The sequence below is a fragment of the Ambystoma mexicanum genome, chromosome 4p (assembly GCF_040938575.1).
Source record: "Ambystoma mexicanum isolate Mex_15411 chromosome 4p, UKY_AmexF1_1, whole genome shotgun sequence".
Classification (NCBI taxonomy): domain Eukaryota; kingdom Metazoa; phylum Chordata; class Amphibia; order Caudata; family Ambystomatidae; genus Ambystoma; species Ambystoma mexicanum.
The window spans coordinates 843686363-843702047 of NC_090927.1; the positions used below are offsets into that span (position 1 = coordinate 843686363).

General features: G+C 47.5%; 31 non-coding genes and 24 pseudogenes across 31 annotated transcripts; all 55 read right to left on the reverse strand.

Moving 5' to 3' along the window:
* Positions 1 to 11: 11 nt before the first annotated feature.
* LOC138464810 (5S ribosomal RNA) lies at positions 12 to 130 on the reverse strand. Its single transcript, XR_011267387.1, has one exon. It is a non-coding gene; the product is annotated as a 5S ribosomal RNA (ribosomal RNA).
* Positions 131 to 236: 106 nt separating this feature from the next.
* Positions 237 to 355, reverse strand: LOC138464856 (5S ribosomal RNA). Its single transcript, XR_011267433.1, has one exon. It is a non-coding gene; the product is annotated as a 5S ribosomal RNA (ribosomal RNA).
* Positions 356 to 461: 106 nt separating this feature from the next.
* LOC138464981 (5S ribosomal RNA) lies at positions 462 to 580 on the reverse strand. Its single transcript, XR_011267557.1, has one exon. It is a non-coding gene; the product is annotated as a 5S ribosomal RNA (ribosomal RNA).
* Positions 581 to 1043: 463 nt separating this feature from the next.
* Positions 1044 to 1152, reverse strand: LOC138458591 (5S ribosomal RNA; annotated as a pseudogene).
* A 106-nt stretch (positions 1153 to 1258) lies between these two features.
* Positions 1259 to 1377, reverse strand: LOC138456048 (5S ribosomal RNA; annotated as a pseudogene).
* A 106-nt stretch (positions 1378 to 1483) lies between these two features.
* On the reverse strand, positions 1484 to 1602 carry LOC138462001 (5S ribosomal RNA). The gene has a single exon (XR_011264603.1). It is a non-coding gene; the product is annotated as a 5S ribosomal RNA (ribosomal RNA).
* Positions 1603 to 1708: 106 nt separating this feature from the next.
* Positions 1709 to 1827, reverse strand: LOC138465231 (5S ribosomal RNA). Its single transcript, XR_011267806.1, has one exon. It is a non-coding gene; the product is annotated as a 5S ribosomal RNA (ribosomal RNA).
* A 106-nt stretch (positions 1828 to 1933) lies between these two features.
* LOC138461005 (5S ribosomal RNA) lies at positions 1934 to 2052 on the reverse strand. Its single transcript, XR_011263652.1, has one exon. It is a non-coding gene; the product is annotated as a 5S ribosomal RNA (ribosomal RNA).
* A 463-nt stretch (positions 2053 to 2515) lies between these two features.
* LOC138459465 (5S ribosomal RNA) lies at positions 2516 to 2624 on the reverse strand (annotated as a pseudogene).
* A 106-nt stretch (positions 2625 to 2730) lies between these two features.
* LOC138455533 (5S ribosomal RNA) lies at positions 2731 to 2849 on the reverse strand (annotated as a pseudogene).
* Positions 2850 to 2955: 106 nt separating this feature from the next.
* Positions 2956 to 3074, reverse strand: LOC138454038 (5S ribosomal RNA). Its single transcript, XR_011260733.1, has one exon. It is a non-coding gene; the product is annotated as a 5S ribosomal RNA (ribosomal RNA).
* Positions 3075 to 3180: 106 nt separating this feature from the next.
* Positions 3181 to 3299, reverse strand: LOC138461302 (5S ribosomal RNA). The gene has a single exon (XR_011263925.1). It is a non-coding gene; the product is annotated as a 5S ribosomal RNA (ribosomal RNA).
* Positions 3300 to 3762: 463 nt separating this feature from the next.
* Positions 3763 to 3871, reverse strand: LOC138456784 (5S ribosomal RNA; annotated as a pseudogene).
* A 106-nt stretch (positions 3872 to 3977) lies between these two features.
* On the reverse strand, positions 3978 to 4086 carry LOC138458860 (5S ribosomal RNA; annotated as a pseudogene).
* Positions 4087 to 4192: 106 nt separating this feature from the next.
* Positions 4193 to 4311, reverse strand: LOC138459923 (5S ribosomal RNA). The gene has a single exon (XR_011262703.1). It is a non-coding gene; the product is annotated as a 5S ribosomal RNA (ribosomal RNA).
* Positions 4312 to 4417: 106 nt separating this feature from the next.
* On the reverse strand, positions 4418 to 4526 carry LOC138456446 (5S ribosomal RNA; annotated as a pseudogene).
* A 106-nt stretch (positions 4527 to 4632) lies between these two features.
* On the reverse strand, positions 4633 to 4751 carry LOC138465243 (5S ribosomal RNA). Its single transcript, XR_011267818.1, has one exon. It is a non-coding gene; the product is annotated as a 5S ribosomal RNA (ribosomal RNA).
* Positions 4752 to 4857: 106 nt separating this feature from the next.
* LOC138454332 (5S ribosomal RNA) lies at positions 4858 to 4976 on the reverse strand. The gene has a single exon (XR_011261014.1). It is a non-coding gene; the product is annotated as a 5S ribosomal RNA (ribosomal RNA).
* Positions 4977 to 5439: 463 nt separating this feature from the next.
* Positions 5440 to 5548, reverse strand: LOC138456785 (5S ribosomal RNA; annotated as a pseudogene).
* A 106-nt stretch (positions 5549 to 5654) lies between these two features.
* LOC138457906 (5S ribosomal RNA) lies at positions 5655 to 5763 on the reverse strand (annotated as a pseudogene).
* A 106-nt stretch (positions 5764 to 5869) lies between these two features.
* Positions 5870 to 5988, reverse strand: LOC138465255 (5S ribosomal RNA). Its single transcript, XR_011267830.1, has one exon. It is a non-coding gene; the product is annotated as a 5S ribosomal RNA (ribosomal RNA).
* A 106-nt stretch (positions 5989 to 6094) lies between these two features.
* On the reverse strand, positions 6095 to 6213 carry LOC138454333 (5S ribosomal RNA). Its single transcript, XR_011261015.1, has one exon. It is a non-coding gene; the product is annotated as a 5S ribosomal RNA (ribosomal RNA).
* A 463-nt stretch (positions 6214 to 6676) lies between these two features.
* LOC138456786 (5S ribosomal RNA) lies at positions 6677 to 6785 on the reverse strand (annotated as a pseudogene).
* Positions 6786 to 6891: 106 nt separating this feature from the next.
* Positions 6892 to 7000, reverse strand: LOC138457908 (5S ribosomal RNA; annotated as a pseudogene).
* Positions 7001 to 7106: 106 nt separating this feature from the next.
* Positions 7107 to 7225, reverse strand: LOC138453884 (5S ribosomal RNA). The gene has a single exon (XR_011260585.1). It is a non-coding gene; the product is annotated as a 5S ribosomal RNA (ribosomal RNA).
* Positions 7226 to 7331: 106 nt separating this feature from the next.
* LOC138465150 (5S ribosomal RNA) lies at positions 7332 to 7450 on the reverse strand. The gene has a single exon (XR_011267724.1). It is a non-coding gene; the product is annotated as a 5S ribosomal RNA (ribosomal RNA).
* Positions 7451 to 7556: 106 nt separating this feature from the next.
* Positions 7557 to 7675, reverse strand: LOC138454956 (5S ribosomal RNA). The gene has a single exon (XR_011261607.1). It is a non-coding gene; the product is annotated as a 5S ribosomal RNA (ribosomal RNA).
* Positions 7676 to 7781: 106 nt separating this feature from the next.
* LOC138457909 (5S ribosomal RNA) lies at positions 7782 to 7890 on the reverse strand (annotated as a pseudogene).
* Positions 7891 to 7996: 106 nt separating this feature from the next.
* On the reverse strand, positions 7997 to 8115 carry LOC138459924 (5S ribosomal RNA). Its single transcript, XR_011262704.1, has one exon. It is a non-coding gene; the product is annotated as a 5S ribosomal RNA (ribosomal RNA).
* A 106-nt stretch (positions 8116 to 8221) lies between these two features.
* Positions 8222 to 8330, reverse strand: LOC138456447 (5S ribosomal RNA; annotated as a pseudogene).
* A 106-nt stretch (positions 8331 to 8436) lies between these two features.
* LOC138456239 (5S ribosomal RNA) lies at positions 8437 to 8545 on the reverse strand (annotated as a pseudogene).
* Positions 8546 to 8651: 106 nt separating this feature from the next.
* LOC138454334 (5S ribosomal RNA) lies at positions 8652 to 8770 on the reverse strand. The gene has a single exon (XR_011261016.1). It is a non-coding gene; the product is annotated as a 5S ribosomal RNA (ribosomal RNA).
* Positions 8771 to 9233: 463 nt separating this feature from the next.
* Positions 9234 to 9342, reverse strand: LOC138456787 (5S ribosomal RNA; annotated as a pseudogene).
* Positions 9343 to 9448: 106 nt separating this feature from the next.
* LOC138457911 (5S ribosomal RNA) lies at positions 9449 to 9557 on the reverse strand (annotated as a pseudogene).
* Positions 9558 to 9663: 106 nt separating this feature from the next.
* Positions 9664 to 9782, reverse strand: LOC138453886 (5S ribosomal RNA). The gene has a single exon (XR_011260587.1). It is a non-coding gene; the product is annotated as a 5S ribosomal RNA (ribosomal RNA).
* A 106-nt stretch (positions 9783 to 9888) lies between these two features.
* On the reverse strand, positions 9889 to 10007 carry LOC138464770 (5S ribosomal RNA). Its single transcript, XR_011267347.1, has one exon. It is a non-coding gene; the product is annotated as a 5S ribosomal RNA (ribosomal RNA).
* Positions 10008 to 10113: 106 nt separating this feature from the next.
* On the reverse strand, positions 10114 to 10232 carry LOC138464975 (5S ribosomal RNA). Its single transcript, XR_011267550.1, has one exon. It is a non-coding gene; the product is annotated as a 5S ribosomal RNA (ribosomal RNA).
* Positions 10233 to 10338: 106 nt separating this feature from the next.
* Positions 10339 to 10457, reverse strand: LOC138461303 (5S ribosomal RNA). The gene has a single exon (XR_011263926.1). It is a non-coding gene; the product is annotated as a 5S ribosomal RNA (ribosomal RNA).
* Positions 10458 to 10920: 463 nt separating this feature from the next.
* Positions 10921 to 11029, reverse strand: LOC138456788 (5S ribosomal RNA; annotated as a pseudogene).
* A 106-nt stretch (positions 11030 to 11135) lies between these two features.
* On the reverse strand, positions 11136 to 11244 carry LOC138457912 (5S ribosomal RNA; annotated as a pseudogene).
* Positions 11245 to 11350: 106 nt separating this feature from the next.
* LOC138453887 (5S ribosomal RNA) lies at positions 11351 to 11469 on the reverse strand. The gene has a single exon (XR_011260588.1). It is a non-coding gene; the product is annotated as a 5S ribosomal RNA (ribosomal RNA).
* A 106-nt stretch (positions 11470 to 11575) lies between these two features.
* LOC138462003 (5S ribosomal RNA) lies at positions 11576 to 11694 on the reverse strand. Its single transcript, XR_011264605.1, has one exon. It is a non-coding gene; the product is annotated as a 5S ribosomal RNA (ribosomal RNA).
* Positions 11695 to 11800: 106 nt separating this feature from the next.
* Positions 11801 to 11919, reverse strand: LOC138464976 (5S ribosomal RNA). Its single transcript, XR_011267552.1, has one exon. It is a non-coding gene; the product is annotated as a 5S ribosomal RNA (ribosomal RNA).
* Positions 11920 to 12025: 106 nt separating this feature from the next.
* Positions 12026 to 12134, reverse strand: LOC138458579 (5S ribosomal RNA; annotated as a pseudogene).
* Positions 12135 to 12597: 463 nt separating this feature from the next.
* On the reverse strand, positions 12598 to 12706 carry LOC138457803 (5S ribosomal RNA; annotated as a pseudogene).
* A 106-nt stretch (positions 12707 to 12812) lies between these two features.
* LOC138464811 (5S ribosomal RNA) lies at positions 12813 to 12931 on the reverse strand. The gene has a single exon (XR_011267388.1). It is a non-coding gene; the product is annotated as a 5S ribosomal RNA (ribosomal RNA).
* A 106-nt stretch (positions 12932 to 13037) lies between these two features.
* On the reverse strand, positions 13038 to 13156 carry LOC138464979 (5S ribosomal RNA). The gene has a single exon (XR_011267555.1). It is a non-coding gene; the product is annotated as a 5S ribosomal RNA (ribosomal RNA).
* Positions 13157 to 13262: 106 nt separating this feature from the next.
* On the reverse strand, positions 13263 to 13381 carry LOC138464983 (5S ribosomal RNA). The gene has a single exon (XR_011267558.1). It is a non-coding gene; the product is annotated as a 5S ribosomal RNA (ribosomal RNA).
* A 463-nt stretch (positions 13382 to 13844) lies between these two features.
* On the reverse strand, positions 13845 to 13953 carry LOC138458593 (5S ribosomal RNA; annotated as a pseudogene).
* A 106-nt stretch (positions 13954 to 14059) lies between these two features.
* Positions 14060 to 14178, reverse strand: LOC138456049 (5S ribosomal RNA; annotated as a pseudogene).
* A 106-nt stretch (positions 14179 to 14284) lies between these two features.
* On the reverse strand, positions 14285 to 14403 carry LOC138462004 (5S ribosomal RNA). The gene has a single exon (XR_011264607.1). It is a non-coding gene; the product is annotated as a 5S ribosomal RNA (ribosomal RNA).
* A 106-nt stretch (positions 14404 to 14509) lies between these two features.
* Positions 14510 to 14628, reverse strand: LOC138465268 (5S ribosomal RNA). The gene has a single exon (XR_011267842.1). It is a non-coding gene; the product is annotated as a 5S ribosomal RNA (ribosomal RNA).
* A 106-nt stretch (positions 14629 to 14734) lies between these two features.
* On the reverse strand, positions 14735 to 14853 carry LOC138461006 (5S ribosomal RNA). The gene has a single exon (XR_011263653.1). It is a non-coding gene; the product is annotated as a 5S ribosomal RNA (ribosomal RNA).
* A 463-nt stretch (positions 14854 to 15316) lies between these two features.
* Positions 15317 to 15425, reverse strand: LOC138459467 (5S ribosomal RNA; annotated as a pseudogene).
* Positions 15426 to 15531: 106 nt separating this feature from the next.
* LOC138455535 (5S ribosomal RNA) lies at positions 15532 to 15650 on the reverse strand (annotated as a pseudogene).
* Positions 15651 to 15685: the final 35 nt, after the last annotated feature.

Consider the following 15685-nt stretch of genomic DNA (forward strand, 5'->3'; position numbering starts at 1 on the left):
GAGCACAAAAAAGCCTACAGCACCTGGTATTCCCAGGCGGTCTCCCATCCAGGTACTAACGAGGCCCGACACTGCTTAGCTTCCAAGATCAGACGAGATCGGGCGCATTCAGTGTGGTGTGGCCGTAGGCACTGGGCCTTGTGAGTTTTGTACTTTTAAGCATCTAGTCGGCTAGACCTTGCAGTTTTGAAAGGCAATTGAGAAATGGCTCACTTCCTGAACTTGGAATACAAAAAAGCCTACAGCACCTGGTATTCCCAGGCGGTCTCCCATCCAGGTACTAACTAGGCCCAACACTGCTTAGCTTCTGAGATCAGACGAGATCAGGCGCATTCAGTGTGGTGTGGCCGTAGGCTCTGGGCCTAGTGAGTTTTGTACTTTTAAGCATCTAGTCGGCTAGACCTTGCAGTTTTGAAAGGCAATTGAGAAAGGGCTCACTTCCTGAACTTGGAGCACAAAAAAGCCTACAGCACCTGGTATTCCCAGGCGGTCTCCCATCCAGGTACTAACTAGGCCTAACACTGCTTAACTTCCGAGATCAGACAAGATCGGGTGCATTCAGTGTGGTGTGGCCATAGGCTCTAGGAATGCTAAGAATATTACTCTTATGCATTTGCATTTAGTAAGCTAAGCCATGCAGCCACTTGCAACATGATACCACGCTCATCGCTCGATCAGGCTCGATCAGGCGAGATATATAAGACTGGTGGGCCCATTCAGGACTCCTATGTCTGGTAGGATAACTTTAATTCATCCATCCTGTGTCTGTTGCAGGGAGGTGGAGAGAACAATCAACACAATAATGGTTTTCTTTCATGCCTCTTGAAGGACTCAATATTCTCTGTACTGCATTACATGTGAAAGTCGATTTATTACCCATGAACACACTACCTGTATGCTAATTCTATGTAAAAAGGTAGCTCCAGCCCTCATGATGTTGTCCAACATTTCCGCTATAAAACGGTATACAATTATTTTGGAAACATACCAAATTTGAAAAATAATTGAGAAGTTGCGCAATTACTAATCATGGAGCACAAAAAAGCCTACAGCACCTGGTATGCCCAGGCAGTCTCCCATCCAGGTACTAACTAGGCCCGACCCTGCTTAGCTTCCGAGATCGGGCGCATTCAGTGTGGTGTGGCCGTAGGCTCTGGGCCTAGTGAGTTTTGTACTTTTAAGCATCTAGTCGGCTAGACCTTGCAGTTTTGAAAGGCAATTGTGAAATGGCTCACTTCCTGAACTTGGAGCACAAAAAAGCCTACAGCACCTGGTATTCCCAGGTGGTCTCCCATCCAGGTACTAACTAGGGCCGACACTGCTTAGCTTCCTTGATCAGACGAGATTGGGCGCAATCAGTGTGGTGTGGCCGTAGGCTCTGGGCCTAGTGAGTTTTGTACTTTTAAGCATCTAGTCAGCTAGACCTTGCAGTTTTGAAACGCAATTGAGAAATGGCTCACTTCCTGAACTTGGAGCACAAAAAAGCCTACAGCACCTGGTATTCCCAGGCGGTCTCCCATCCAGGTACTAACGAGGCCCGACACTGCTTAGCTTCCGAGATCAGACGAGATCGGGCGCATTCAGTGTGGTGTGGCCGTAGGCTCTGGGCCTTGTGAGTTTTGTACTTTTAAGCATCTAGTCGGCTAGACCTTGCAGTTTTGAAAGGCAATTGAGAAATGGCTCACTTCCTGAACTTGGAGTACAAAAAAGCCTACAGCACCTGGTATTCCCAGGCGGTCTCCCATCCAGGTACTAACTAGGCCCGACACTGCTTAGCTTCTGAGATCAGACGAGATCAGGCGCATTCAGTGTGGTGTGGCCGTAGGCTCTGGGCCTAGTGAGTTTTGTACTTTTAAGCATCTAGTCGGCTAGACCTTGCAGTTTTAAAAGGCAATTGAGAAAGGGCTCACTTCCTGAACTTGGAGCACAAAAAAGCCTACAGCACCTGGTATTCCCAGGTGGTCTCCCATCCAGGTACTAACTAGGCCTGACACTGCTTAACTTCCGAGATCAGACGAGATCGGGTGCATTCAGTGTGGTGTGGCCGTAGGCTCTAGGAATGCTAAGAATATTACTCTTATGCATTTGCATTTAGTAAGCTAAGCCATGCAGCCACTTGCAACATGATACCACGCTCATCGCTCGATCAGGCTCGATCAGGCGAGATATATAAGACTGGTGGGCCCATTCAGGACTCCTATGTCTGGTAGGATAACTTTAATTCATCCATCCTGTGTCTGTTGCAGGGAGGTGGAGAGAACAATCAACACAATAATGGGTTTCTTTCATGCCTCTTGAAGGACTCAATATTCTCTGTACTGCATTACATGTGAAAGTCGATTTATAACCCATGAACACACTACCTGTATGCTAATTCTATGTAAAAAGGTAGCTCCAGCCCTCATGATGTTGTCCAACATTTCCGCTATAAAACGGGATACAATTATTTTGGAAACATACCAAATTTGAAAAATAATTGAGAAGTTGTGCAATTACTAATCATGGAGCACAAAAAAGCCTACAGCACCTGGTATTCCCAGGCAGTCTCCCATCCAGGTACTAACTAGGCCTGACCCTGCTTAGTTTCCGAGATCGGGCGCATTCAGTGTGGTGTGGCCGTAGGCTCTGGGCCTAGTGAGTTTTGTACTTTTAAGCATCTAGTCGGCTAGACCTTGCAGTTTTGAAAGGCAATTGTGAAATGGCTCACTTCCTGAACTTGGAGCACAAAAAAGCCTACAGCACCTGGTATTCCCAGGTGGTCTCCCATCCAGGTACTAACTAGGCCCGACACTGCTTAGCTTCCGAGATCAGACGAGATTGGGCGCAATCAGTGTGGTGTGTCCGTAGTCTCTGGGCCTAGTGAGTTTTGTACTTTTAAGCATCTAGTCAGCTAGACCTTGCAGTTTTGAAAGGCAATTGAGAAATGGCTCACTTCCTGAACTTGGAGCACAAAAAAGCCTACAGCACCTGGTATTCCCAGGCGGGCTCCCATCCAGGTACTAACGAGGCCCGACACTGCTTAGCTTCCGAGATCAGACGAGATCGGGCACATTCAGTGTGGTGTGGCCGTAGGCTCTGGGCCTTGTGAGTTTTGTACTTTTAAGCATCTAGTCGGCTAGACCTTGCAGTTTTAAAAGGCAATTGAGAAAGGGCTCACTTCCTGAACTTGGAGCACAAAAAAGCCTACAGCACCTGGTATTCCCAGGCGGTCTCCCATCCAGGTACTAACTAGGCCTGACACTGCTTAACTTCCGAGATCAGACGAGATCGGGTGCATTCAGTGTGGTGTGGCCGTAGGCTCTAGGAATGCTAAGAATATTACTCTTATGCATTTGCATTTAGTAAGCTAAGCCATGCAGCCACTTGCAACATGATACCACGCTCATCGCTCGATCAGGCTCGATCAGGCGAGATATATAAGACTGGTGGGCCTATTCAGGACTCCTATGTCTGGTAGGATAACTTTAATTCATCCATCCTGTGTCTGTTGCAGGGAGGTGGAGAGAACAATCAACACAATAATGGTTTTCTTTCATGCCTCTTGAAGGACTCAATATTCTCTGTACTGCATTACATGTGAAAGTCGATTTATTACCCATGAACACACTACCTGTATGCTAATTCTATGTAAAAAGGTAGCTCCAGCCCTCATGATGTTGTCCAACATTTCCGCTATAAAACGGGATACAATTATTTTGGAAACATACCAAATTTGAAAAATAATTGAGAAGTTGCGCAATTACTAATCATGGAGCACAAAAAAGCCTACAGCACCTGGTATTCCCAGGCAGTCTCCCATCCAGGTACTAACTAGGCCCGACCCTGCTTAGCTTCCGAGATCGGGCGCATTCAGTGTGGTGTGGCCGTAGGCTCTGGGCCTAGTGAGTTTTGTACTTTTAAGCATCTAGTCGGCTAGACCTTGCAGTTTTGAAAGGCAATTGTGAAATGGCTCACTTCCTGAACTTGGAGCACAAAAAAGCCTACAGCACCTGCTATTCCCAGGCGGTCTCCCATCCAGGTACTAACGAGGCCCGACACTGCTTAGCTTCCGAGATCAGACGCATTCAGTGTGGTGTGGCCGTAGGCTCTGGGCCTTGTGAGTTTTGTACTTTTAAGCATCTAGTCGGCTAGACCTTGCAGTTTTGAAAGGCAATTGTGAAATGGCTCACTTCCTGAACTTGGAGCACAAAAAAGCCTACAGCACCTGGTATTCCCAGGTGGTCTCCCATCCAGGTACTAACTAGGCCCGACACTGCTTAGCTTCCGAGATCAGACGAGATCGGGCGCAATCAGTGTGGTGTGGCCGTAGGCTCTGGGCCTAGTGAGTTTTGTACTTTTAAGCATCTAGTCAGCTAGACCTTGCAGTTTTCAAAGGCAATTGAGAAATGGCTCACTTCCTGAACTTGGAGCACAAAAAAGCCTACAGCACCTGGTATTCCCAGGCGGTCTCCCATCCAGGTACTAACGAGGCCCGACACTGCTTAGCTTCCGAGATCAGGCGCATTCAGTGTGGTGTGGCCGTAGGCTCTGGGCCTTGTGAGTTTTGTACTTTTAAGCATCTAGTCGGCTAGACCTTGCAGTTTTGAAAGGAAATTGAGAAATGGCTCACTTCCTGAACTTGGAGTACAAAAAAGCCTACAGCACCTGGTATTCCCAGGCGGTCTCCCATCCAGGTACTAACTAGGCCCGACACTGCTTAGCTTCTGAGATCAGACGAGATCAGGCGCATTCAGTGTGGTGTGGCCGTAGGCTCTGGGCCTAGTGAGTTTTGTACTTTTAAGCATCTAGTCGGCTAGACCTTGCAGTTTTAAAAGGCAATTGAGAAAGGGCTCACTTCCTGAACTTGGAGCACAAAAAAGCCTACAGCACCTGGTATTCCCAGGCAGTCTCCCATCCAGGTACTAACTAGGCCTGACACTGCTTAACTTCCAAGATCAGACGAGATCGGGTGCATTCAGTGTGGTGTGGCCGTAGGCTCTAGGAATGCTAAGAATATTACTCTTATGCATTTGCATTTAGTAAGCTAAGCCATGCAGCCACTTGCAACATGATACCACGCTCATCGCTCGATCAGGCTCGATCAGGCGAGATATATAAGACTGGTGGGCCCATTCAGGACTCCTATGTCTGGTAGGATAACTTTAATTCATCCATCCTGTGTCTGTTGCAGGGAGGTGGAGAGAACAATCAACACAATAATGGTTTTCTTTCATGCCTCTTGAAGGACTCAATATTCTCTGTACTGCATTACATGTGAAAGTCGATTTATTACCCATGAACACACTACCTGTATGCTAATTCTATGTAAAAAGGTAGCTCCAGCCCTCATGATGTTGTCCAACATTTCCGCTATAAAACGGTATACAATTATTTTGGAAACATACCAAATTTGAAAAATAATTGAGAAGTTGCGCAATTACTAATCATGGAGCACAAAAAAGCCTACAGCACCTGGTATTCCCAGGCAGTCTCCCATCCAGGTACTAACTAGGCCCGACCCTGCTTAGCTTCCGAGATCGGGCGCATTCAGTGTGGTGTGGCCGTAGGCTCTGGGCCTAGTGAGTTTTGTACTTTTAAGCATCTAGTCGGCTAGACCTTGCAGTTTTGAAAGGCAATTGTGAAATGGCTCACTTCCTGAACTTGGAGCACAAAAAAGCCTACAGCACCTGGTATTCCCAGGCGGTCTCCCATCCAGGTACTAACGAGGCCCGACACTGCTTAGCTTCCGAGATCAGACGCATTCAGTGTGGTGTGGCCGTAGGCTCTGGGCCTTGTGAGTTTTGTACTTTTAAGCATCTAGTCGGCTAGACCTTGCAGTTTTGAAAGGCAATTGAGAAATGGCTCACTTCCTGAACTTGGAGTACAAAAAAGCCTACAGCACCTGGTATTCCCAGGCGGTCTCCCATCCAGGTACTAACTAGGCCCGACACTGCTTAGCTTCTGAGATCAGACGAGATCAGGCGCATTCAGTGTGGTGTGGCCGTAGGCTCTGGGCCTAGTGAGTTTTGTACTTTTAAGCATCTAGTCGGCTAGACCTTGCAGTTTTAAAAGGCAATTGAGAAAGGGCTCACTTCCTGAACTTGGAGCACAAAAAAGCCTACAGCACCTGGTATTCCCAGGCAGTCTCCCATCCAGGTACTAACTAGGCCTGACACTGCTTAACTTCCAAGATCAGACGAGATCGGGTGCATTCAGTGTGGTGTGGCCGTAGGCTCTAGGAATGCTAAGAATATTACTCTTATGCATTTGCATTTAGTAAGCTAAGCCATGCAGCCACTTGCAACATGATACCACGCTCATCGCTCGATCAGGCTCGATCAGGCGAGATATATAAGACTGGTGGGCCCATTCAGGACTCCTATGTCTGGTAGGATAACTTTAATTCATCCATCCTGTGTCTGTTGCAGGGAGGTGGAGAGAACAATCAACACAATAATGGTTTTCTTTCATGCCTCTTGAAGGACTCAATATTCTCTGTACTGCATTACATGTGAAAGTCGATTTATTACCCATGAACACACTACCTGTATGCTAATTCTATGTAAAAAGGTAGCTCCAGCCCTCATGATGTTGTCCAACATTTCCGCTATAAAACGGTATACAATTATTTTGGAAACATACCAAATTTGAAAAATAATTGAGAAGTTGCGCAATTACTAATCATGGAGCACAAAAAAGCCTACAGCACCTGGTATTCCCAGGCAGTCTCCCATCCAGGTACTAACTAGGCCCGACCCTGCTTAGCTTCCGAGATCGGGCGCATTCAGTGTGGTGTGGCCGTAGGCTCTGGGCCTAGTGAGTTTTGTACTTTTAAGCATCTAGTCGGCTAGACCTTGCAGTTTTGAAAGGCAATTGTGAAATGGCTCACTTCCTGAACTTGGAGCACAAAAAAGCCTACAGCACCTGGTATTCCCAGGCGGTCTCCCATCCAGGTACTAACGAGGCCCGACACTGCTTAGCTTCCGAGATCAGACGCATTCAGTGTGGTGTGGCCGTAGGCTCTGGGCCTTGTGAGTTTTGTACTTTTAAGCATCTAGTCGGCTAGACCTTGCAGTTTTGAAAGGCAATTGTGAAATGGCTCACTTCCTGAACTTGGAGCACAAAAAAGCCTACAGCACCTGGTATTCCCAGGTGGTCTCCCATCCAGGTACTAACTAGGCCCGACACTGCTTAGCTTCCGAGATCAGACAAGATCGGGCACAATCAGTGTGGTGTGGCCGTAGGCTCTGGGCCTAGTGAGTTTTGTACTTTTAAGCATCTAGTCAGCTAGACCTTGCAGTTTTCAAAGGCAATTGAGAAATGGCTCACTTCCTGAACTTGGAGCACAAAAAAGCCTACAGCACCTGGTATTCCCAGGTGGTCTCCCATCCAGGTACTAACGAGGCCCGACACTGCTTAGCTTCTGAGATCAGACGAGATCGGGCGCATTCAGTGTGGTGTGGCCGTAGGCTCTGGGCCTTGTGAGTTTTGTACTTTTAAGCATCTAGTCGGCTAGACCTTGCAGTTTTGAAAGGCAATTGAGAAATGGCTCACTTCCTGAACTTGGAGTACAAAAAAGCCTACAGCACCTGGTATTCCCAGGCGGTCTCCCATCCAGATACTAACTAGGCCCGATACTGCTTTGCTTCTGAGATCAGACGAGATCAGGCGCATTCAGTGTGGTGTGGCCGTAGGCTCTGGGCCTAGTGAGTTTTGTACTTTTAAGCATCTAGTCGGCTAGACCTTGCAGTTTTAAAAGGCAATTGAGAAAGGGCTCACTTCCTGAACTTGGAGCACAAAAAAGCCTACAGCACCTGGTATTCCCAGGCGGTCTCCCATCCAGGTACTAACGAGGCCCGACACTGCTTAGCTTCCGAGATCAGACGCATTCAGTGTGGTGTGGCCGTAGGCTCTGGGCCTTGTGAGTTTTGTACTTTTAAGCATCTAGTCGGCTAGACCTTGCAGTTTTGAAAGGCAATTGTGAAATGGCTCACTTCCTGAACTTGGAGCACAAAAAAGCCTACAGCACCTGGTATTCCCAGGTGGTCTCCCATCCAGGTACTAACTAGGCCCGACACTGCTTAGCTTCCGAGATCAGACGAGATCGGGCGCAATCAGTGTGGTGTGGCCGTAGGCTCTGGGCCTAGTGAGTTTTGTACTTTTAAGCATCTAGTCAGCTAGACCTTGCAGTTTTCAAAGGCAATTGAGAAATGGCTCACTTCCTGAACTTGGAGCACAAAAAAGCCTACAGCACCTGGTATTCCCAGGCGGTCTCCCATCCAGGTACTAACGAGGCCCGACACTGCTTAGCTTCCGAGATCAGGCGCATTCAGTGTGGTGTGGCCGTAGGCTCTGGGCCTTGTGAGTTTTGTACTTTTAAGCATCTAGTCGGCTAGACCTTGCAGTTTTGAAAGGCAATTGAGAAATGGCTCACTTCCTGAACTTGGAGTACAAAAAAGCCTACAGCACCTGGTATTCCCAGGCGGTCTCCCATCCAGGTACTAACTAGGCCCGACACTGCTTAGCTTCTGAGATCAGACGCATTCAGTGTGGTGTGGCCGTAGGCTCTGGGCCTAGTGAGTTTTGTACTTTTAAGCATCTAGTCGGCTAGACCTTGCAGTTTTAAAAGGCAATTGAGAAAGGGCTCACTTCCTGAACTTGGAGCACAAAAAAGCCTACAGCACCTGGTATTCCCAGGCAGTCTCCCATCCAGGTACTAACTAGGCCTGACACTGCTTAACTTCCAAGATCAGACGAGATCGGGTGCATTCAGTGTGGTGTGGCCGTAGGCTCTAGGAATGCTAAGAATATTACTCTTATGCATTTGCATTTAGTAAGCTAAGCCATGCAGCCACTTGCAACATGATACCACGCTCATCGCTCGATCAGGCTCGATCAGGCGAGATATATAAGACTGGTGGGCCCATTCAGGACTCCTATGTCTGGTAGGATAACTTTAATTCATCCATCCTGTGTCTGTTGCAGGGAGGTGGAGAGAACAATCAACACAATAATGGTTTTCTTTCATGCCTCTTGAAGGACTCAATATTCTCTGTACTGCATTACATGTGAAAGTCGATTTATTACCCATGAACACACTACCTGTATGCTAATTCTATGTAAAAAGGTAGCTCCAGCCCTCATGATGTTGTCCAACATTTCCGCTATAAAACGGTATACAATTATTTTGGAAACATACCAAATTTGAAAAATAATTGAGAAGTTGCGCAATTACTAATCATGGAGCACAAAAAAGCCTACAGCACCTGGTATTCCCAGGCAGTCTCCCATCCAGGTACTAACTAGGCCCGACCCTGCTTAGCTTCCGAGATCGGGCGCATTCAGTGTGGTGTGGCCGTAGGCTCTGGGCCTAGTGAGTTTTGTACTTTTAAGCATCTAGTCGGCTAGACCTTGCAGTTTTGAAAGGCAATTGTGAAATGGCTCACTTCCTGAACTTGGAGCACAAAAAAGCCTACAGCACCTGGTATTCCCAGGCGGTCTCCCATCCAGGTACTAACGAGGCCCGACACTGCTTAGCTTCCGAGATCAGACGCATTCAGTGTGGTGTGGCCGTAGGCTCTGGGCCTTGTGAGTTTTGTACTTTTAAGCATCTAGTCGGCTAGACCTTGCAGTTTTGAAAGGCAATTGTGAAATGGCTCACTTCCTGAACTTGGAGCACAAAAAAGCCTACAGCACCTGGTATTCCCAGGTGGTCTCCCATCCAGGTACTAACTAGGCCCGACACTGCTTAGCTTCCGAGATCAGACAAGATCGGGCACAATCAGTGTGGTGTGGCCGTAGGCTCTGGGCCTAGTGAGTTTTGTACTTTTAAGCATCTAGTCAGCTAGACCTTGCAGTTTTCAAAGGCAATTGAGAAATGGCTCACTTCCTGAACTTGGAGCACAAAAAAGCCTACAGCACCTGGTATTCCCAGGTGGTCTCCCATCCAGGTACTAACGAGGCCCGACACTGCTTAGCTTCCGAGATCAGACGAGATCGGGCGCATTCATTGTGGTGTGGCCGTAGGCTCTGGGCCTTGTGAGTTTTGTACTTTTAAGCATCTAGTCGGCTAGACCTTGCAGTTTTGAAAGGCAATTGAGAAATGGCTCACTTCCTGAACTTGGAGTACAAAAAAGCCTACAGCACCTGGTATTCCCAGGCGGTCTCCCATCCAGATACTAACTAGGCCCGACACTGCTTTGCTTCTGAGATCAGACGAGATCAGGCGCATTCAGTGTGGTGTGGCCGTAGGCTCTGGGCCTAGTGAGTTTTGTACTTTTAAGCATCTAGTCGGCTAGACCTTGCAGTTTTAAAAGGCAATTGAGAAAGGGCTCACTTCCTGAACTTGGAGCACAAAAAAGCCTACAGCACCTGGTATTCCCAGGCGGTCTCCCATCCAGGTACTAACTAGGCCTGACACTGCTTAACTTCCGAGATCAGACGAGATCGGGTGCATTCAGTGTGGTGTGGCCGTAGGCTCTAGGAATGCTAAGAATATTACTCTTATGCATTTGCATTTAGTAAGCTAAGCCATGCAGCCACTTGCAACATGATACCACGCTCATCGCTCGATCAGGCTCGATCAGGCGAGATATATAAGACTGGTGGGCCCATTCAGGACTCCTATGTCTGGTAGGATAACTTTAATTCATCCATCCTGTGTCTGTTGCAGGGAGGTGGAGAGAACAATCAACACAATAATGGTTTTCTTTCATGCCTCTTGAAGGACTCAATATTCTCTGTACTGCATTACATGTGAAAGTCGATTTATTACCCATGAACACACTACCTGTATGCTAATTCTATGTAAAAAGGTAGCTCCAGCCCTCATGATGTTGTCCAACATTTCCGCTATAAAACGGTATACAATTATTTTGGAAACATACCAAATTTGAAAAATAATTGAGAAGTTGCGCAATTACTAATCATGGAGCACAAAAAAGCCTACAGCACCTGGTATTCCCAGGCAGTCTCCCATCCAGGTACTAACTAGGCCCGACCCTGCTTAGCTTCCGAGATCGGGCGCATTCAGTGTGGTGTGGCCGTAGGCTCTGGGCCTAGTGAGTTTTGTACTTTTAAGCATCTAGTCGGCTAGACCTTGCAGTTTTGAAAGGCAATTGTGAAATGGCTCACTTCCTGAACTTGGAGCACAAAAAAGCCTACAGCACCTGGTATTCCCAGGCGGTCTCCCATCCAGGTACTAACGAGGCCCGACACTGCTTAGCTTCCGAGATCAGACGCATTCAGTGTGGTGTGGCCGTAGGCTCTGGGCCTTGTGAGTTTTGTACTTTTAAGCATCTAGTCGGCTAGACCTTGCAGTTTTGAAAGGCAATTGTGAAATGGCTCACTTCCTGAACTTGGAGCACAAAAAAGCCTACAGCACCTGGTATTCCCAGGTGGTCTCCCATCCAGGTACTAACTAGGCCCGACACTGCTTAGCTTCCGAGATCAGACAAGATCGGGCACAATCAGTGTGGTGTGGCCGTAGGCTCTAGGCCTAGTGAGTTTTGTACTTTTAAGCATCTAGTCAGCTAGACCTTGCAGTTTTCAAAGGCAATTGAGAAATGGCTCACTTCCTGAACTTGGAGCACAAAAAAGCCTACAGCACCTGGTATTCCCAGGCGGTCTCCCATCCAGGTACTAACGAGGCCCGACACTGCTTAGCTTCCGAGATCAGACGAGATCGGGCGCATTCAGTGTGGTGTGGCCGTAGGCTCTGGGCCTTGTGAGTTTTGTACTTTTAAGCATCTAGTCGGCTAGACCTTGCAGTTTTGAAAGGCAATTGAGAAATGGCTCACTTCCTGAACTTGGAGTACAAAAAAGCCTACAGCACCTGGTATTCCCAGGCGGTCTCCCATCCAGATACTAACTAGGCCCGACACTGCTTTGCTTCTGAGATCAGACGAGATCAGGCGCATTCAGTGTGGTGTGGCCGTAGGCTCTGGGCCTAGTGAGTTTTGTACTTTTAAGCATCTAGTCGGCTAGACCTTGCAGTTTTAAAAGGCAATTGAGAAAGGGCTCACTTCCTGAACTTGGAGCACAAAAAAGCCTACAGCACCTGGTATTCTGAGGCGGTCTCCCATCCAGGTACTAACTAGGCCTGACACTGCTTAACTTCCGAGATCAGGTGCATTCAGTGTGGTGTGGCCGTAGGCTCTAGGAATGCTAAGAATATTACTCTTATGCATTTGCATTTAGTAAGCTAAGCCATGCAGCCACTTGCAACATGATACCACGCTCATCGCTCGATCAGGCTCGATCAGGCGAGATATATAAGACTGGTGGGCCCATTCAGGACTCCTATGTCTGGTAGGATAACTTTAATTCATCCATCCTGTGTCTGTTGCAGGGAGGTGGAGAGAACAATCAACACAATAATGGGTTTCTTTCATGCCTCTTGAAGGACTCAATATTCTCTGTACTGCATTACATGTGAAAGTCGATTTATTACCCATGAACACACTACCTGTATGCTAATTCTATGTAAAAAGGTAGCTCCAGCCCTCATGATGTTGTCCAACATTTCCGCTATAAAACGGGATACAATTATTTTGGAAACATACCAAATTTGAAAAATAATTGAGAAGTTGCGCAATTACTAATCATGGAGCACAAAAAAGCCTACAGCACCTGGTATTCCCAGGCAGTCTCCCATCCAGGTACTAACTAGGCCCGACCCTGCTTAGCTTCCGAGATCGGGCGCATTCAGTGGGGTGTGGCCGTAGGCTCTGGGCCTAGTGAGTTTTGTACTTTTAAGCATCTAGTCGGCTAGACCTTGCAGTTTTGAAAGGCAATTGTGAAATGGCTCACTTCCTGAACTTGGAGCACAAAAAAGCCTACAGCACCTGGTATTCCCAGGCGGTCTCCCATCCAGGTACTAACGAGGCCCGACACTGCTTAGCTTCCAAGATCAGACGAGATCGGGCGCATTCAGTGTGGTGTGGCCGTAGGCACTGGGCCTTGTGAGTTTTGTACTTTTAAGCATCTAGTCGGCTAGACCTTGCAGTTTTGAAAGGCAATTGAGAAATGGCTCACTTCCTGAACTTGGAATACAAAAAAGCCTACAGCACCTGGTATTCCCAGGCGGTCTCCCATCCAGGTACTAACTAGGCCCAACACTGCTTAGCTTCTGAGATCAGACGAGATCAGGCGCATTCAGTGTGGTGTGGCCGTAGGCTCTGGGCCTAGTGAGTTTTGTACTTTTAAGCATCTAGTCGGCTAGACCTTGCAGTTTTGAAAGGCAATTGAGAAAGGGCTCACTTCCTGAACTTGGAGCACAAAAAAGCCTACAGCACCTGGTATTCCCAGGCGGTCTCCCATCCAGGTACTAACTAGGCCTAACACTGCTTAACTTCCGAGATCAGACAAGATCGGGTGCATTCAGTGTGGTGTGGCCATAGGCTCTAGGAATGCTAAGAATATTACTCTTATGCATTTGCATTTAGTAAGCTAAGCCATGCAGCCACTTGCAACATGATACCACGCTCATCGCTCGATCAGGCTCGATCAGGCGAGATATATAAGACTGGTGGGCCCATTCAGGACTCCTATGTCTGGTAGGATAACTTTAATTCATCCATCCTGTGTCTGTTGCAGGGAGGTGGAGAGAACAATCAACACAATAATGGTTTTCTTTCATGCCTCTTGAAGGACTCAATATTCTCTGTACTGCATTACATGTGAAAGTCGATTTATTACCCATGAACACACTACCTGTATGCTAATTCTATGTAAAAAGGTAGCTCCAGCCCTCATGATGTTGTCCAACATTTCCGCTATAAAACGGTATACAATTATTTTGGAAACATACCAAATTTGAAAAATAATTGAGAAGTTGCGCAATTACTAATCATGGAGCACAAAAAAGCCTACAGCACCTGGTATGCCCAGGCAGTCTCCCATCCAGGTACTAACTAGGCCCGACCCTGCTTAGCTTCCGAGATCGGGCGCATTCAGTGTGGTGTGGCCGTAGGCTCTGGGCCTAGTGAGTTTTGTACTTTTAAGCATCTAGTCGGCTAGACCTTGCAGTTTTGAAAGGCAATTGTGAAATGGCTCACTTCCTGAACTTGGAGCACAAAAAAGCCTACAGCACCTGGTATTCCCAGGTGGTCTCCCATCCAGGTACTAACTAGGGCCGACACTGCTTAGCTTCCTTGATCAGACGAGATTGGGCGCAATCAGTGTGGTGTGGCCGTAGGCTCTGGGCCTAGTGAGTTTTGTACTTTTAAGCATCTAGTCAGCTAGACCTTGCAGTTTTGAAAGGCAATTGAGAAATGGCTCACTTCCTGAACTTGGAGCACAAAAAAGCCTACAGCACCTGGTATTCCCAGGCGGTCTCCCATCCAGGTACTAACGAGGCCCGACACTGCTTAGCTTCCGAGATCAGACGAGATCGGGCGCATTCAGTGTGGTGTGGCCGTAGGCTCTGGGCCTTGTGAGTTTTGTACTTTTAAGCATCTAGTCGGCTAGACCTTGCAGTTTTGAAAGGCAATTGAGAAATGGCTCACTTCCTGAACTTGGAGTACAAAAAAGCCTACAGCACCTGGTATTCCCAGGCGGTCTCCCATCCAGGTACTAACTAGGCCCGACACTGCTTAGCTTCTGAGATCAGACGAGATCAGGCGCATTCAGTGTGGTGTGGCCGTAGGCTCTGGGCCTAGTGAGTTTTGTACTTTTAAGCATCTAGTCGGCTAGACCTTGCAGTTTTAAAAGGCAATTGAGAAAGGGCTCACTTCCTGAACTTGGAGCACAAAAAAGCCTACAGCACCTGGTATTCCCAGGTGGTCTCCCATCCAGGTACTAACTAGGCCTGACACTGCTTAACTTCCGAGATCAGACGAGATCGGGTGCATTCAGTGTGGTGTGGCCGTAGGCTCTAGGAATGCTAAGAATATTACTCTTATGCATTTGCATTTAGTAAGCTAAGCCATGCAGCCACTTGCAACATGATACCACGCTCATCGCTCGATCAGGCTCGATCAGGCGAGATATATAAGACTGGTGGGCCCATTCAGGACTCCTATGTCTGGTAGGATAACTTTAATTCATCCATCCTGTGTCTGTTGCAGGGAGGTGGAGAGAACAATCAACACAATAATGGGTTTCTTTCATGCCTCTTGAAGGACTCAATATTCTCTGTACTGCATTACATGTGAAAGTCGATTTATAACCCATGAACACACTACCTGTATGCTAATTCTATGTAAAAAGGTAGCTCCAGCCCTCATGATGTTGTCCAACATTTCCGCTATAAAACGGGATACAATTATTTTGGAAACATACCAAATTTGAAAAATAATTGAGAAGTTGTGCAATTACTAATCATGGAGCACAAAAAAGCCTACAGCACCTGGTATTCCCAGGCAGTCTCCCATCCAGGTACTAACTAGGCCTGACCCTGCTTAGTTTCCGAGATCGGGCGCATTCAGTGTGGTGTGGCCGTAGGCTCTGGGCCTAGTGAGTTTTGTACTTTTAAGCATCTAGTCGGCTAGACCTTGCAGTTTTGAAAGGCAATTGTGAAATGGCTCACTTCCTGAACTTGGAGCACAAAAAAGCCTACAGCACCTGGTATTCCCAGGTGGTCTCCCATCCAGGTACTAACTAGGCCCGACACTGCTTAGCTTCCGAGATCAGACGAGATTGGGCGCAATCAGTGTGGTGTGTCCGTAGTCTCTGGGCCTAGTGAGTTTTGTACTTTTAAGCATCT